This window comes from Homalodisca vitripennis, chromosome 1 (assembly GCF_021130785.1).
Source record: "Homalodisca vitripennis isolate AUS2020 chromosome 1, UT_GWSS_2.1, whole genome shotgun sequence".
In the NCBI taxonomy this organism is placed as follows: Eukaryota; Metazoa; Arthropoda; class Insecta; order Hemiptera; family Cicadellidae; genus Homalodisca; species Homalodisca vitripennis.
Window position 1 is genome coordinate 187,619,386 of NC_060207.1, and position 18,656 is coordinate 187,638,041.

At 34.1% G+C, this 18,656-nt stretch overlaps 1 pseudogene; it reads right to left on the reverse strand.

Annotated features, from left to right (window-relative positions):
* The window catches only part of LOC124352917, a 42,939-nt pseudogene extending 29,848 nt beyond the window's left edge, over positions 1 to 13,091 (reverse strand).
* Positions 13,092 to 18,656: the final 5,565 nt, after the last annotated feature.

An 18,656-nucleotide genomic window follows, 5' to 3' on the forward strand; every position in this document is an offset into this window, starting at 1 on the left:
CGTACTAAATCTATTCACAATAAATAATATGTGAATTTCTAAACTAGGTCTCGAATTTGAACTACCTAGTTATGACTTCTGAAAATCCTACACAAATTTGTGAAAGACCGACGTGAAACTGGCCATAGATTCCATCCATAAAAAGAACGAGTACGGGGAACTAGTTCCTAAATGAATCCTAACCTAGTTCATCAACTCAAAACCATACAAAATATATATTTAATTAATAACGTGAAGATAAATACTACAAATAAAGATTTTAAATGAACAAACAGTACTTTTATGATAATAATCCCCTTTTATAGCAGCAATTTTCAAGACTATACTCAATTAAAAGGCAAGTTTTGAGAAACCCTATAAAAGGGTCCATACCTTAAAAACGTACGAAACCAATTTTGATAAAACTTTCTGTACACATTCACTACAAGGTCTAGTATACTAAAATACAAGCCTCATTCTTAGGCCACGCCTATTTCCGGAGCCACATCGATTTTACAGGCCTAGTGCTAACAAAAACCAATCTATGGACAGCCATATCTCAAAAACGTACGAGCCAATTTTGATAAAACTTTCTGTACAAATTCACTACATGGTCTAGTATACTAAAATACAAACCTCATTCTTAGGCCAAGCCTATTTCCGGAGCCACATCGATTTTACAAGCCTAGTGCTGACAAAAACCAATCTATGGACAGCAATATCTCAAAAACGTACGAGCCAATTTTGATAAAAACTTTCTGTACACATTCACTACATGGTCTAGTATACTAAAATACAAGCCTCATTCTTAGGCCACGCCTATTTCCGGAGCCACAATAACTTTATAGGCCAAGTGCTAACAAAAACCAATCTATGGACAGCCATATCTCAAAAATGTACGAGCCAATTTTGATAAAACTTTTCTGTACAAATTCACTACATGGTCTAGTATACTAAAAGACAAGCCTCATTTTTAGGCCACGCCTATTTCCGGAGCCACATCGATTTTACAGGCCAAGTGCTGACAAAAAACCAATCTATGGACAGCCATATCTCAAAAAATGTACGAGCCAATTTTGATTAAACTTTCTGTACACATTCACTACATGGTCTAGTATACTAAACGACAAGCCTCATTCTTAGGCCCACGCCTATTTCCGGAGCCACATCGATTTTACAGGCCTAGTGCTGACAAAAACCAATCTATGGACAGCCATAACTCAAAAACGTACGAGCCAATTTTGATAAAACTTTCTGTACAAATTCACTACATGGTCTAGTATACTAAAATACAAACCTCATTCTTAGGCCAAGCCTATTTCTGGAGCCACATCGATTTTAACAGCCTAGTGCTGACAAAAACCAATCTATGGACAGCAATATCTCAAAAACGTACGAGCCAATTTTGATAAAACTTTCTGTACACATTCACTACATGGTCTAGTATACTAAAATACAAGCCTCATTCTTAGGCCACGCCTATTTCCGGAGCCACAATAACTTTATAGGCCAAGTGCTAACAAAAACCAATCTATGGACAGCCATATCTCAAAAACGTACGAGCCAATTTTGATAAAACTTTCTGTACATATTCACTACATGGTCTAGTATACTAAAATACAAGCCTCATTCTTAGGCCCACGCCTATTTCCGGAGCCACAATAACTTTATAGGCCAAGTGCTAACAAAAACTAATCTATGGACAGCCATATCTCAAAAACGTACGAGCCAATTTTGATAAAACTTTCTGTACACATTCACTACATGGTCTACTATACTAAAATACAAGCCTCATTCTTAGGCCGCGCCTATTTTCGGAGACACATCGATTTTACAGGCCAAGTGCTGACAAAAACCAATCTATGGACAACCATATCTCAAAAATGTACGAGCCAATTTTGATTAAACTTTCTGTACAAATTCACTACATGGTCTAGTATACTAAAATACAAGCCTCATTCTTAGGCCACGCCTATTTCCGGAGCCACATCGATTTTACAAGCCTAGTGCTGACAAAAAACCAATCTATGGACAGCCATATCTCAAAAACGTACGAGCCAATTTTGATAAAACTTTCTGTACACATTCACTACATGGTCTAGTATACTAAAAGACAAGCCTCATTCTTAGGCCACGCCTATTTCCGGAGCCACATCGATTTTACAAGCCTAGTGCTGACAAAAACCAATCTATGGACAGCCATATCTCAAAAACGTACGAGCCAATTTTGATAAAACTTTCTGTACACATTCACTACATGGTCTAGTATACTAAAATACAAGCCTCATTCTTAGGCCACGCCTATTTCCGGAGCCACAATAACTTTATAGGCCAAGTGCTAACAAAAACCAATCTATGGACAGCCATATCTCAAAAACGTACGAGCCAATTTTGATAAAACTTTCTGTACACATTCACTACATGGTCTACTATACTAAAATACAAGCCTCATTCTTAGGCCGCGCCTATTTCCGGAGACACATCGATTTTACAGGCCAAGTGCTGACAAAAACCAATCTATGGACAGCCATATCACAAAAATGTACGAGCCAATTTTGATTAAACTTTCTGTACAAATTCACTACATGGTCTAGTATACTAAAAGACAAGCCTCATTCTTAGGCCACGCCTATTTCCGGAGCCACATCGATTTTACAAGCCTAGTGCTGGCAAAAACCAATCTATGGACAGCCATATCTCAAAAACTTACGAGCCAATTTTGATAAAACTTTCTGTACACATTCACTACATGGTCTACTATACTAAAATACAAGCCTCATTCTTAGGCCGCGCCTATTTCCGGAGACACATCATCGATTTTACAGGCCAAGTGCTCACAAAAACCAATCTATGGACAGCCATATCTCAAAAACGTACGAGCCAATTTTGATAAAACTTTCTGTACACATTCACTACATGGTCTAGTATACTAAAAGACAAGCCTCATTCTTAGGCCACGCCTATTTCCGGAGACACATTGATTTTACAGGCCAAGTGCTGACATAAACCAATCTATCTAGGTTATGTGCTAAAAAATCTAATCTATTAAATCAACACACCTGGAAAATCGTAGAGCATATTTAGGTTAATCCTCGCATACATATTGTAGCCATTTTATACATTCTTACATTCATACTTTACATTCATTTGAAGTAACTGTAAGATAAACTTACTTGTAGGTAAACACTTTTTAACACTATTTTAACACACTAACTTTTCCTTTTACTTTAACACACCACTTTTACACTTTTTAAACACTACACTAAACAACTAATAACAACTATTCCATACGGTTTCTTCTGCCAGTTTTCATTATAATATATTGAATGTGCAGAATAAATTGCATTTAACCTACGCCAGGGACGGTTTCACTGCTAAATGCCGGAGCTACCGAACCACTGTCCACTAGCGGAGAGACGGTATTTCAGTAATCAGTACTTTGTAACGGTTACTTTTCTACAGTATCTGTAACGGTTACTGAGAACTAAAAATACAGACAACAGGTACTTTGTATCTAGTACTCTGTTACAAGGTACAAATATGTTCTCGTACGGATTACTTTACTAGTCCTGAAGTACTCATAAACTGTGTTTAATTAAATAAACAGTGTTTATTAGGGAATATACTCAGTATTTTCAGCGTTAAAAATACTGATTAAAAGTCTTCTAGTATTTAAAACGTTACAAATAATATGAAATACTGATTTAGAGTTCTAGTATTTTTAAAAACGTGAACAGTAAGGAAATAATGCTGGTTTCAAGTATCCAGTGTTTTTACTCAGTATCGCCGAGTAACTTGATTTGTTATGTAATACATTAAATGATAAATTCAAGAATATTATCATAGCCGGAGATTTTAACATCAATGTTTTGAACATAGACAGTACATATAGGAATTTTATATATAGTATAAATACAGAATAGCGTCAACTATTACATTACAATATCCATTTAGTGACTACATAAATAATTAAATAAAGAAGTTTGCCTCAAAATGTTATGTAAATGACAACACTGATTTTACAATGTTGCTACTATTTATAATATGTCATATTAATTAATATATTGTTGGATGAGCTAAGTTACCTCAAAATATTCTTTAAATGGGTATACTGATTTTTCAATTAAAAATGATTTTAACTTTGTTAAATATGCAAATTTGTGAAAATTAAGAAATAACAAGAATTTGGATCCTATAGCTGTGGGTTTGTTTATTAAAAAGTTCTAAGTGATGTATACTATCTTCATTTGATTTCACAAGCATGATAGTTTGAAAAATATATAGACCATATACGGTAAGGATTCTTAATTTAGAAAAATGCTGTTGGTAAGCGGTAATAATGGTTTGGAGATTAGCGGAAAAGACTGTTTAATGATGGTAATTGGTATATCATCAATTCCTGTTGAGAATTTGTTTTCAAAAGCCATTACAATCGTTTTAAAATTCTTTCATCGACCTCTTTAAATTTGAAAAAAAATGAGGCTTGAGGCGGTTTTTCATGACCCGATTGATTAACAAAATCTTTCTGAATATTTGGAAGCACAACTCTATCAACAACACTTAAAAAATATCATAAAAAAATCATTAAATATATTTCCAACAAGAATTTGGTCTGATATGGATGTGCCATCCCGGAGTAATTGTATGTTATGAGTGATCTTGGTGCCATTGTTGATTTCAGATTTTATAACTTTCCAAGTTGATTTTGACTTATTTGTAGATTTCTTAATTTTACTGTCAAAAAACCTTTTTTTTTGTCGTTGTTTATTTGAATTTTATTTTCAATTTTCAGTTGCTTAATTAATTGTTTTAAATCATTAGTTTTCCAAACCCTATATGTTTTCTCCAATTGTGCAATTTTTTCCTTTTTAATTTTTACATAATCTGAAATCAAACTATTTAGGTTTTTCTCTTTTTCAACAGATATTAATTTAGGAACGCTAATTTAAAAAACATGAACAAATATTGAGTAAAAAAATCATACTTGGTTTCTACGCTAGCCTGGTAAACTTCTAACCAATTTTCACTAGCCAATAGCCTTAAAAATAAATCTGTGTTAGTTTTTGAAAACTTTCTACAATACCTTAAATTCACATAATAAAGAGTATTTTGTACACCAAGAATTTCAAATAATTGCCCATCATGGTCTGATATACATGTTATAAGGCCAGATGTTTTTAATTTCTCAGTTGTAATATTAGTGAGGAAGTTATCTATGCTGGGTTTCTGACTCGGAGGTAACTCTAGTAGGAAAATTTACTTTATAAACTAAGTTATAAGAATTTAAAATACTAAAACAATTCCTATATGTACTGTCTTTGTTCAAAACATTGATGTTAAAATCTCCGGCTATGATAATATTCTTGAATTTATCATTTAATGTATTACATAACAAATCAAGTTACTCGGCGATACTGAGTACAAACACTGGATACTTGAAACCAGCATTATTTCCTTACTGTTCACGTTTTAAATACTAGAACTCTAAATCAGTATTTCATATTTGTAACGTTTTAAATACTAGAATACTTTAAATCAGTATTTTTTAACGCTGAAAATACTGAGTATATTCCCTAATAAACACTGTTTATTTAATTAAACACAGTTTATGAGTACTTCTGTAAACAGCTGTAGTGATTCCTTTACATAAGAGTGGCCTAATTACCGACTGTAATAACTACAGACCAATCTCTTTACTTTCTACCTTTGCTAAAGTGTTTGAAAAGTTAATGAAGAAAAAGCTAATTAAATTTCTAGAAAAAACTAATTTTTTCAGCAACAATCAATTTGGTTTTAGGAAAGGTTTAAATACTGAAGCAGCATTAAGAAGCTTCATAGATAATGTGTATACAGGAATAAATTCAGGGCAGAAAGTTAGTGGTTTATTTTTAGATATTAAAAAAGCGTTTGATACTGTAGATCACACAATTCTTTTACAAAAGTTATACGGATGTGGTATTCGGGGGAATATTTATTATTGGTTTGTTAGCTATTTAACAAAGAGAAAACAATGTGTCAAAATTAATAATTCTTTTAGTGACTTCGGGTTTATACAATGTGGCGTACCTCAAGGGTCAGTTTTAGGCCCAGTACTTTTTATAATCTACATAAATGATCTTTGTGATTCAAATTTAAATGGAAATATTACATCTTTTGCAGACGATACAGCTTTATCGTATGTGAAAAATAATTGGGATGATATAGAGCAAGAGATGAATTCAGACCTTAAAGCACTGCAGTGGTGGTTTTCAAAAAATAACATGTTATTAAGCCCAGAGAAAACTAAGTACATCAATTTTAGTTTAAAAACAGATCAGCAAATTTTTAGTAATTCAATTTTGTATCGATGTGTCAATTGTTTGTGTAGTAACATTCAGTACCAACAGAACTGTGCTGTAGTATCCCAGTGCGAAAATTTAAAATATTTAGGAGTCATGCTAGATAGAGAAATCAACTGGAAGACACATATTGAAATTTTAAAACGCAAACTAAACAATATTTTAAGATTTTTTTTATTTTTTACAATACATTTGCACTGAAGAAGTGTTAAGAATGCTGTACTTCTCTTTGGTCAATAGTAGGCTTGACTATGGAATATTTTGTTGGGGTGGAGCCTATGAAACAAATCTAAAGCCACTTCTAACTCAACAAAAGAAATTCATAAGGTTGATTAAACGAAAACGAAGAATGGAGAAATCTTTTCCTCTTTTTGTTGATTTAAATATTCTTCCCCTTAAATATATGTTTGTTTATAAAGTTTTAAAAATATTTTATGTCATAAGTGGCAATTTACCAAAATTAAAAAATAGTTACAAAAACAAATTAAGAAAGCAAGAACCAATACCAGTTCCAAAGCCTAACTTAGCATTTTTTTCAAATAGTTATTGTTTTTTTGGGACCTAAAATGTTTAGTATAATTTCTTCAATTATTAGTTGTGAGAATATAAAGTTATTTTCAAAAACATTAAAGAAGTGGTTATTGGGTTTTGATAAATTAGATTTTCTTCTCTGCATAGATTCCTAGTTAATTAAAGAAAGTAACAGTAAATTTTAGTTTGAATTTATTTAAGTGGATTTTCATTTGCTTTGTAACTGCAGCAGCACACTTTTAATAAATTTTTTAGGAGCTTATAAAAAAATCAAAGTTTTATTGAAATTTTCTTTGAGCTAAAAAATATTTTTGTAATAAAAGGAACCTCTCCACAGGCACTTGCCTCTAGAGGCCCTAGTTATTTTTGAAAATATTTCTTTTAATTTACGAGTGTTTTTGTTTTAATTTTATTTACAAGAATGTTACATTTTTATTTAAGTTTGCTCATTAGGTTTGTACATTGTGTATACCAATGCATATAATGTGTTATTGTAATATTTTCAAAAATAAATTCTATTCTATACTTCAGGACTAGTAAAGTAATCCGTACGAGAAAATATTTGTACCTTGTAACAGAGTACTAGATACAAAGTACCTGTTGTCTGTATTTTTAGTTCTCAGTAACCGTTACAGATACTGTAGAAAAGAAACCGTTACAAAGTACTGATTACTGAAATACCGTCTCACCGCTAGTGGACAGTGGTTCGGTAGCTCCGGCATTTAGCAGTGAACAGTCCCTGGCGTAGGTTAAATGCAATTTATTCTGCACATTCAATATATTATAATGAAAACTGGCAGAGAAGAAACCGTATGGAATAGTTGTTATTAGTTGTTTAGTGTAGTGTTTAAAAAGTGTAAAAGTAGTGTGTTAAAGTAAAAGTAAAAGTTAGTGTGTTAAAGTAGTGTTAAAAAGTGTTTACCTACAAGTAAGTTTATCTTACAGTTACTTCAAATACATGTAAAGTATGAATGTAAGAATGTATAAAGTGGCTACAATATGTATGCGAGGATTAACCTAAATATGCTCTACGATTTTCCAGGTGAGTTGATTTAATAGATTAGATTTTTTTTAGCACATAACCTATATAGATTGGTTTTTGTCACCACTTGGCCTGTAAAATAGGTGTGGCTCCGGAAATAGGCGTGGCCTAAGAATGAGGCTTGTATTTCATTATAGTAGACCATGTAGTGAATGTGTACAGAAAGTTTTATCAAAATTGGCTCGTACGTTTTTGAGATATGGCTGTCCATAGATTGGTTTTTGTCAGCACTTGGCCTGTAAAATCGATGTAGCTCCGGAAATAGGCGTGGCCTAAGAATGAAGCTTATATTTTTAGTATACTAGACCATGTAGTGAATGTGTACAGAAAGTTTTATCAAAATTGGCTCGTACATTTTTGAGATATGGCTGTCCATAGATTGGTTTTTGTCAGCACTTGGCCTATAAAGTTATTGTGGCTCCGGAAATAGGCGTGGCCTAAGAATGAGGCTTGTATTTTAGTATACTAGACCATGTAGTGAATGTGTACAGAAAGTTTTGTCAAAATTGGCTCGTACGTTTTTGAGATATGGCTGTCCATAGATTGGTTTTTGTCAGCACTTTGCCTGTAAAATCGATGTAGCTCCGGAAATAGGCGTGGCCTAAGAATGAGGCTTATATTTTAGTATACTAGACTATGTAGTGAATGTGTACAGAAAGTTTTATCAAAATTGGCTCGTACATTTTTGAGATATGGCCGTCCATAGATTGGTTTTTGTCAGCACTTGGCCTGTAAAATCGATGTAGCTCCGGAAATAGGCGTGGCCTAAGAATGAAGCTTATATTTTAGTATACTAGACCATGTAGTGAATGTGTACAGAAAGTTTTATCAAAATTGGCTCGTACATTTTTGAGATATGGCCGTCCATAGATTGGTTTTTGTCAGCACTTGGCCTGTAAAGTTATTGTGGCTCCGGAAATAGGCGTGGCCTAAGAATGAGGCTTATATTTTAGTATACTAGACTATGTAGTGAATGTGTACAGAAAGTTTTATCAAAATTGGCTCGTACATTTTTGAGATATGGCCGTCCATAGATTGGTTTTTGTCAGCACTTGGCCTGTAAAAATCGATGTGGCTCCGGAAATAGGCGTGGCCTAAGAATGAGGCTTGTATTTTAGTATACTAGACCATGTAGTGAATGTGTACAGAAAGTTTTATCAAAATTGGCTCGTACATTTTTGAGATATGGCCGTCCATAGATTGGTTTTTGTCAGCACTTGGCCTATAAAGTTATTGTGGCTCCGGAAATAGGCGTGGCCTAAGAATGAGGCTTATATTTTAGTATACTAGACCATGTAGTGAATGTGTACAGAAAGTTTTATCAAAATTGGCTCGTATATTTTTGAGATATGGCCGTCCATAGATTGGTTTTTGTCAGCACTTGGCCTATAAAGTTATTGTGGCTCCGGAAATAGGCGTGGCCTAAGAATGAGGCTTGTATTTTAGTATACTAGACCATGTATTGAATGTGTACAGAAAGTTTTATCAAAATTGGCTTGTACATTTTTGAGATATGGCTGTCCATAGATTGGTTTTTGTCAGCACTTGGCCTATAAAGTTATTGTGGCTCCGGAAATAGGCGTGGCCTAAGAATGAGGCTTGTATTTTAGTATACTAGACCATGTAGTGAATGTGTACAGAAAGTTTTATCAAAATTGGCTTGTACGTTTTTGAGATATGGCTGTCCATAGATTGGTTTTTGTCAGCACTTTGCCTGTAAAATCGATGTAGCTCCGGAAATAGGCGTGGCCTAAGAATGAGGCTTATATTTTAGTATACTAGACTATGTAGTGAATGTGTACAGAAAGTTTTATCAAAATTGGCTCGTACATTTTTGAGATATGGCTGTCCATAGATTGGTTTTTGTCAGCACTTGGCCTATAAAGTTATTGTGGCTCCGGAAATAGGCGTGGCCTAAGAATGAGGCTTGTATTTTAGTATACTAGACCATGTAGTGAATGTGTACAGAAAGTTTTATCAAAATTGGCTCGTACATTTTTGAGATATGGCCGTCCATAGATTGGTTTTTGTCAGCACTTGGCCCGTAAAATCGATGTAGCTCCGGAAATAGGCGTGGCCTAAGAATGAAGCTTATATTTTTAGTATACTAGACCATGTAGTGAATGTGTACAGAAAGTTTTATCAAAATTGGCTCGTACATTTTTGAGATATGGCCGTCCATAGATTGGTTTTTGTCAGCACTTGGCCTATAAAGTTATTGTGGCTCCGGAAATAGGCGTGGCCTAAGAATGAGGCTTATATTTTAGTATACTAGACCATGTAGTGAATGTGTACAGAAAGTTTTATCAAAATTGGCTCGTACATTTTTGAGATATGGCTGTCCATAGATTGGTTTTTGTCAGCACTTGGCCTATAAAGTTATTGTGGCTCCGGAAATAGGCGTGGCCTAAGAATGAGGCTTGTATTTTAGTATACTAGACCATGTAGTGAATGTGTACAGAAAGTTTTATCAAAATTGGCTCGTACATTTTTGAGATATGGCTGTCCATAGATTGGTTTTTGTCAGCACTTGGCCTATAAAGTTATTGTGGCTCCGGAAATAGGCGTGGCCTAAGAATGAGGCTTGTATTTTAGTATACTAGACCATGTAGTGAATGTGTACAGAAAGTTTTATCAAAATTGGCTCGTACGTTTTTGAGATATGGCCGTCCATAGATTGGTTTTTGTCAGCACTTTGCCTGTAAAATCGATGTAGCTCCGGAAATAGGCGTGGCCTAAGAATGAGGCTTATATTTTAGTATACTAGACCATGTAGTGAATGTGTACAGAAAGTTTTATCAAAATTGGCTCGTACATTTTTGAGATATGGCCGTCCATAGATTGGTTTTTGTCAGCACTTGGCCCGTAAAATCGATGTAGCTCCGGAAATAGGCGTGGCCTAAGAATGAAGCTTATATTTTAGTATACTAGACCATGTAGTGAATGTGTACAGAAAGTTTTATCAAAATTGGCTCGTACATTTTTGAGATATGGCCGTCCATATATTGGTTTTTGTCAGCACTTGGCCTATAAAGTTATTGTGGCTCCGGAAATAGGCGTGGCCTAAGAATGAGGCTTATATTTTAGTATACTAGACCATGTAGTGAATGTGTACAGAAAGTTTTATCAAAATTGGCTCGTACATTTTTGAGATATGGCTGTCCATAGATTGGTTTTTGTCAGCACTTGGCCTATAAAGTTATTGTGGCTCCGGAAATAGGCGTGGCCTAAGAATGAGGCTTGTATTTTAGTATACTAGACCATGTAGTGAATGTGTACAGAAAGTTTTATCAAAATTGGCTCGTACATTTTTGAGATATGGCTGTCCATAGATTGGTTTTTGTCAGCACTTGGCCTATAAAGTTATTGTGGCTCCGGAAATAGGCGTGGCCTAAGAATGAGGCTTGTATTTTAGTATACTAGACCATGTAGTGAATGTGTACAGAAAGTTTTATCAAAATTGGCTCGTACGTTTTTGAGATATGGCTGTCCATAGATTGGTTTTTGTCAGCACTTGGCCTGTAAAATCGATGTGGCTCCGGAAATAGGCGTGGCCTAAGAATGAGGCTTGTATTTTAGTATACTAGACCATGTAGTGAATGTGTACAGAAAGTTTTATCAAAATTGGCTCGTACGTTTTTGAGATATGGCTGTCCATAGATTGGTTTTTGTCAGCACTTGGCCTATAAAGTTATTGTGGCTCCGGAAATAGGCGTGGCCTAAGAATGAGGCTTGTATTTTAGTATACTAGACCATGTAGTGAATGTGTACAGAAAGTTTTATCAAAATTGGCTCGTACGTTTTTGAGATATGGCTGTCCATAGATTGGTTTTTGTCAGCACTTTGCCTGTAAAATCGATGTAGCTCCGGAAATAGGCGTGGCCTAAGAATGAGGCTTATATTTTAGTATACTAGACCATGTAGTGAATGTGTACAGAAAGTTTTATCAAAATTGGCTCGTACGTTTTTGAGATATGGCCGTCCATAGATTGGTATTTGTCCAAAAATAGAAGAGGTCTAAAATGAGGGTAGTAATATAATACAGTAGACCATGTATTCAAAGTAATGTATTAAGTATAATCTATAGATATTTTTGTATTTGTTCTTTTTTAAAATTATAAAATTTAATTTTAATAATATAATTTAATCCTGAAGTGATTGAACTGGTTCAGGAACTAGGTTAGTTGTAGTTCAGGAACTAGGTCAGGAGTAGTTCGTGAACCAGGTTAGGATTCAAGTCAGCGGATTAGTTCTTTTTATGGATGGAATCTATGGCCAGTTTCACACTGCTTGTGAAAGACACTTCACTTTTAGACATAAAACCTTTTTAGCTATTTACAATAGGCTTAATATCCTGACACTAGTCTAAAATGCTTTTAAAAGTTTCCAACTTTTAATGTAGCCTACATGATAAAAAAAACACAATTTGACTTGTAGGTTTTCCTAACATCATAGTCTATTTAGAAAACTAACATCATAGTTTCTTCCCGTTGAAATAAATAAATATGATAAATTTATTAAGACCAGGCTGCTAATATGACCTAGCTAAAAGTAGCCTATTATCAAAAGTAAGCCTAAGCTTTATCAGTGATGGCTTATTCATAGGTCTATAGTGGTGAATACAAATAGGCTAACTAAATACAATAAAAAATTAAACTATATATATATATATATATATTTGATTTTTTTCAGATTTAGACTGTCAATTTACTAACAACTATTACTATGGTTAACAAATAAACATTAAAGAAAATTAATTTCAAATACCCTGCCAATTGTAGGTAAAGATAAATAACTGTGTTAAAATGATATTATTGTATTTTATTATCATGGACTATTTGTTTACCCTACGAAACTTATTTTTAACAACTGTTATAGTATAACCAGTTCTATTTAGACTATACTGATTGGTCATTCAACATAGCTAATGTTTCATTTACCTGAAAAATAAATGCAAATTCCTTAATTCACCATGGTAAGATGGCTTGATCCATAACTTAAAATAAAGACGTGAAAAATAAAAATTCTCTTTCAAAAGTTAAAATGTGTCCTTACGACCAATTCTGTTCAAAAACGACCAAACAATTTACCGTGTATTCTAGATCAAATGTATACTAAATAGGCTAAAACGCTGAAGGTTTAGACACAATATTGAACACTTCACACTGGATTTCACATGCATTCAAGCTCATTCTGCCATTGATCACCACTTGGCTATTGATGTCAGTTAACATTTCAAATCCCTGATATTCACAATAATAAACACACTCGCGATATTTGAAGGAAACTATCAACAACTGACTACTCGATAAAAATATCAGCCATTTTGGTTTCCTAACACCATTTGAAGGAAAGGGGTTTACACAAAGGAATCGACGGCGTTCTAGTTGTCTTCGCTGTTGGCCATGGAACGTAATTTCAGCCAATAAACTAAATATTGCACTGAATCACAATTATTGAGTATACTTAGATTTCAGCCAAGCTTTTTAACAATTAATTACAAGATATACGACAAATTTTGAAGCTTATATTTTGGTAAACTCTATTACATGGATGAAAAAAGTTCGATAGATCGAATTTGTATCATTAAATGTGACAATGGTTGTTCATGAAAATAATCTGTATTCTGTACTGTCAGAAAAATTTCAGGTTTTAACGTTTTTAGACACTCTCATTGACATCTAAAGCCTCTATATTAACATTATCATAAATAAAGTAACATTTCAGATCTAAGATAATCATCTTTTTAATAGTACATCAGATTGCAAATAATAGAACAAAGAGCTGTTGATATCTTCAGCAGAGTACATACACATCCAAATTACTCAATACTGTTATAGACCTTAATTTCTAGTTTCTAAAATGTTCTAAAATATATCACTGTGAAGTACGAAGGCATTATATTTTATCAACAGCATTAAGGATTTCCAGGTGTTCACTGCATATTGTTATACAATTATGGGATTTATTTATGATTATGACAAATTCCCAAGAAATTTGGTCTACATTGCACGGTAAAAAATGAAATGTCTATATCACCAGAAGGCTTCTTAGCTTCCTCTCTTGAATTTACCTCATAGACTATCATCTGAATCCCAATTACTTCCTTAAAATTCATTAAATATTTTTTGTGTTGACTTTACGAAAAGTAATTACGTCTTTGCTTCTACACTGCAACCCCTCTGCAACCTCTACGTAATAAAGGTGTGTATCCTGAAGTTTTTTTTTAACTATCAAAGGATGAGCAATAATTGACCTTTTTTTCTTTAAAACATTTATGGATCAAATTTTTGAAAATCTAATGTTATCAGAGATTATAGCTGTGCTACTTTCTGGGATCTGTTATCAGTCCCACAATATACCATTCTTGCGGAAGGATCAACTGTGACAAACCTTGTATGCTACCGGTACTTTTATTGTTGAAGGTTTAGCTAAGAGAATACAAGTTTATGCAATTTATTTTCATTGTTATCAATATTAATATTTAGTGACATTGGCTGCGTATATATAAATGGTATAAGTGAAATATTAACATTATTTTAGAGCATTAATTTGAGCAATTATAAAATAAACATAACAAATAAAAATCCGTTATTCAGCATGCTATAGTAAGCCATTAATTAAGTTTGGACAATTTATTGTTATCTAAGATTTACACGTGTGACGGATCAATAATATATAAAATAATAACAAGAATTAACAAATTAAATGTAGTAGGCGAGCGTAACAGTAAACTAACAACAGAACATGCAACAGCATTATACTCCTTTTTAGGGTTTACATTGTAGATAATACCTCATAATTTACTAAAAAGAAATTAACATGCATAAAAATTTAGATAATTAACATGCTACTATATCCCATGCTGAATATGATAAGAAAATGTTTTAACTAATACTAAGGCATTCCCAAATTGACAATACGTAAGGTCTAGTAAGGTTGAACAAGAACAAAACACAACAGGGAAATATAATAATAATTATCAATAAGAAGGTCAAACATGTAACAACTTATGGTCGGTAGTGCATATTGTACTGAAGAAGTTAAATAAAGGGAAACATTTCTAAAAGCTCGGATTTTTATGTTTACTGTCTAGTGGACAGTGTGGAGGAAAAGGAAAAGGGAGGGGAGAATACCAGATTTTGCTCTCTGCTGAAGTAAATTCTCACACTTACCACAGCACATGCTGAAACAAAAATCATATACCACACCGCTTTACAAGTATATTGTTGTCAGTGGAATAGATCCTGAGCGCGGGTTACTGCCTGTATCCGAAAAATTTTTAGGCGGAGTAGATAGGGCAGCCAATCTCGCTTGCAAGAAGCTTTTCCGGGAAAAGACCGTCAGCCATACTCCTCATAAAGTATGGTGATCTTGGACAAACTGCTACATCTTCAACAGGTAAATTAAAATACGAGTTATGACCTATTTTAGCTCCAACAATACGAATGAATTACCTTTGAGCCGTCTCTAAGCGGTCAATGAGGCCAGTTTGATGTAGAGATTGTAGCTACAACACTGCAATACTACATAAAGGGTCTGACTGAGGAAGTGTATTTAACATTTTAATGCTTCTAAACCAAATCCATTTATAGGTGCCCTGGTAATAAGACTCAGCAATTGATAAGGCTTCTTACAAACGTAATCAATGTGCATATGAAATCCAAAGTTAGATGACAAGATTACTCCAATACTCTTGATTGCAGTTATCCTCTCAATCTTGTCTAGTCCGTAATTCCAAATGATTGGGTTTATTCCTTGCTAAAAATTAATTACACAAAATTTTGTTGAGTTAATTGTCTTTAAATTATTTTTACACTATTGCTCAATGTGATAAAGGCATAGTTTAAGAATTTTACAGTTTTGATGATTTTGCAGATCAGTGTACATCTTTGCGTCTGCAGCAAGTAACAGATGTTGAACATCAATAACTTCCAAAGAGGTTATTGAAAGGATAAAGATAAAGAAAAGTGAACAAGATAGAATAGTTCCTTTCGGAAAACATGAAAGTCATCATTATTGTTGAGTATGAAGAAAAATAGTTAAATTAAGTTTCAATTCACCCGATCATATTACGTTACGTATAAGCTCTGTATGATCTTTACCCTTGGTTATGAAATAATATCTATCTTTACTTTACTCTGTACAGTTAGTAAAAGTCTATACTTTGAATGATCTGTGAACTTGATTGTCGTGGCATTTGCTTTGCTTAGACAGACTGATTTTTTCGAGATTGATAGGTATCAGCGTTGCCAATCGGGTGGTAATTACCACATTTTGTGGTAATTTAAGGTCTCGGTGGTATTTCAGGTGGTAATTTTGCCCCGGTGGTAAATTGGTGGTAACTTTAAATTAATTAGGGAAAACAACGAACACTGAGAATTCCGCTTTCAGGTAACCTGATTGATTTCCCATTCAACACATTCAATCGATATAATATTTACAATATGTATTCAGATTGTTGTTGTTTTTAATACTCTATGCTAAGATAGAAATTGACGGTTGGCATAGTTAGTCTATGATAACAACAACACCAGGGATATTTAGTCTATGCTGTTAGTAATAGTGTTAGTGTTCTTCTTCTCTTGAATTTTGGTTTCTATTTTCTTATTTCTTCTAGTGAAGTTATTCAGTTGAGATAAGTTGATCAGTTTAATGGATGATAAGATTTCATAGCCGTGTGAGTTGGCTTTAGTTAAGTACGTTTTTCCAAGATACGTAAGATTTCAAGTTTTCTTTATCGTGCATTTTAATCCGTGGACCTAGAATAGTAAAGTATGTAGTGAAATTGTGTAGACTGTGGCCAAGGTATAGGCTACAAAAATGTAGCAATATTTTTTCTTCTCGGACTAGCCCATTATTTTTATTGTGTTCATGTCATAACTGTTAGTAGTGCTTGGCCAATCTTTTCCCCTTGGACCATTATTTTATAGTGCATATAACTTAAGAACGTAGATCTCTTTTTTGCAATGCTATTTTTCTTCTTGGACTATTATTTTTAGAGTGTAGATGACACTTTTGAGAGCTAGCTTTGCTGCTTTAAGTTCATACAAATCATTTGTTTTGTAAATATGATTAGGGGCCTATAGCTAGGTAACGACCTAGTCCTATTTATGCTTTGTAATACCTACTACTAGCCTATCTGCTCTGCTTCATAATTGTTTTCCCTAAGCTTAACTAAACATCACCTAACTATAGTTAGTGTTGGCCTAACTAATTTACATTTTTCCATTTACAATCCATCTAACTTTTGAACTAGCTTTATTGACATGAATCTCTAATTGGACTAACTTAAGTTACTAAGATGGATAAGTTTATTATTAAAGGTAGGCCTAAGCCTAAGAAAGATGAAGATGAGAAAAAAGACAAAGATGATGAAAGTAGACAGAGCAAGTCGTTTGTAGAAAGCTCACATGGTGAATCGAGCAAAAAATCTATTTGGCCTAGTTCAATGTCTCTTGCAATCCCAATGGAGTACGAAGACTTAGGAATAGATCCAGATGATCCAGAACCATTAGGTCAAAGCTCTAGTGAGGAGGACCAGGTTTAATATTGCTGCTAGTAGCAAGGAAACTGAGCTTGATACAGACCTAGCCGTACACTCAACTTCAAATACCACCCAACCAAAAACTGCTGCTAGGCCTAAAATTGTGTCTAGGTTTACCCATACTGCCACCATTAGGCCTAGTAAAAAAGAAAGAAAATTCAATTCAAACTGGTTGAATGACCCCCAGTTCAAAAACTGGCTACAAAAAAAAGTCAAAGAAAGAACCGGACAAGACATGGCATATTGTAGTGTCTGTGATGCAGTCATGGGGGCGCATAAAACAGAGATTGTGCGTCATGGAAAGTCCCTCAAGCACCTAAAATTAATCAAGGAGATAGCCACTAACAAAGACTTAAAAAAAATTGTTCAAAGAACTACAACAGATAAAAGTGTCAAACGAGCAGAATTAAAATTAGCCGGCCTAATTGCAACCAACAACCTGCCCTTTTCGCTGATGGATACATTGATTCCGCTGTGCAAATCGGTCTTTCCGGACTCAGAAATTGCTGCTAAACTGTGTATGAAACGCACTAAAACAACAACTGTGATTAAAAAAGCCTTAGGTCCCGCATTCATGGAATTGATTTACCAAAAACTAAGGGCACCAGGATCGTTTTTCTCCTTGATCATGGATGAGACAACGGATCAGGCATCGGTTAATCAATGTGCCCTCACAGTTATCTATATTGATGATGTAACTGGAACGCCAAAAACTAATTTATTTGACATGTTTGAAGTCAAATCTAGCACTGCTGATGAATTATTTCACTGGTATGATGAAACTCGCTGAAATCAAAAAATATACCCATTGAAAACTTAGTGGGATTTAGTTCTGACACATGTAATGGTGATGGTGGGGCAGCATCATTCGGTTTTTTCACTTTTGAAAATAGAAATCCCTCACATTGCATGTGTCAAGTGTTCTTGCCACATGATCCACCTGGCGGCAAGTAAAAGCATGTATGAAGTTACCAAAAGACAGTGGAGGATTTGCTCCGAAATCTTGGGGCTCACTTCAGCAGAAGTTTTGGGAGACAGTCTGCCTTTGTACAGTTCCAAGAGTTTTTTCAAGAGGAAATCCACAAAATACTATCACCAGCAGTAACAAGATGGCTGTCATTAAAATCTTGCGTTGACAGAGTGATTGAAACAATTTCAAACCGTTGAAGGCCTACCTGCTGACCGCTTCTGTCGAAGACCCGTCAAACACAGTGGATAG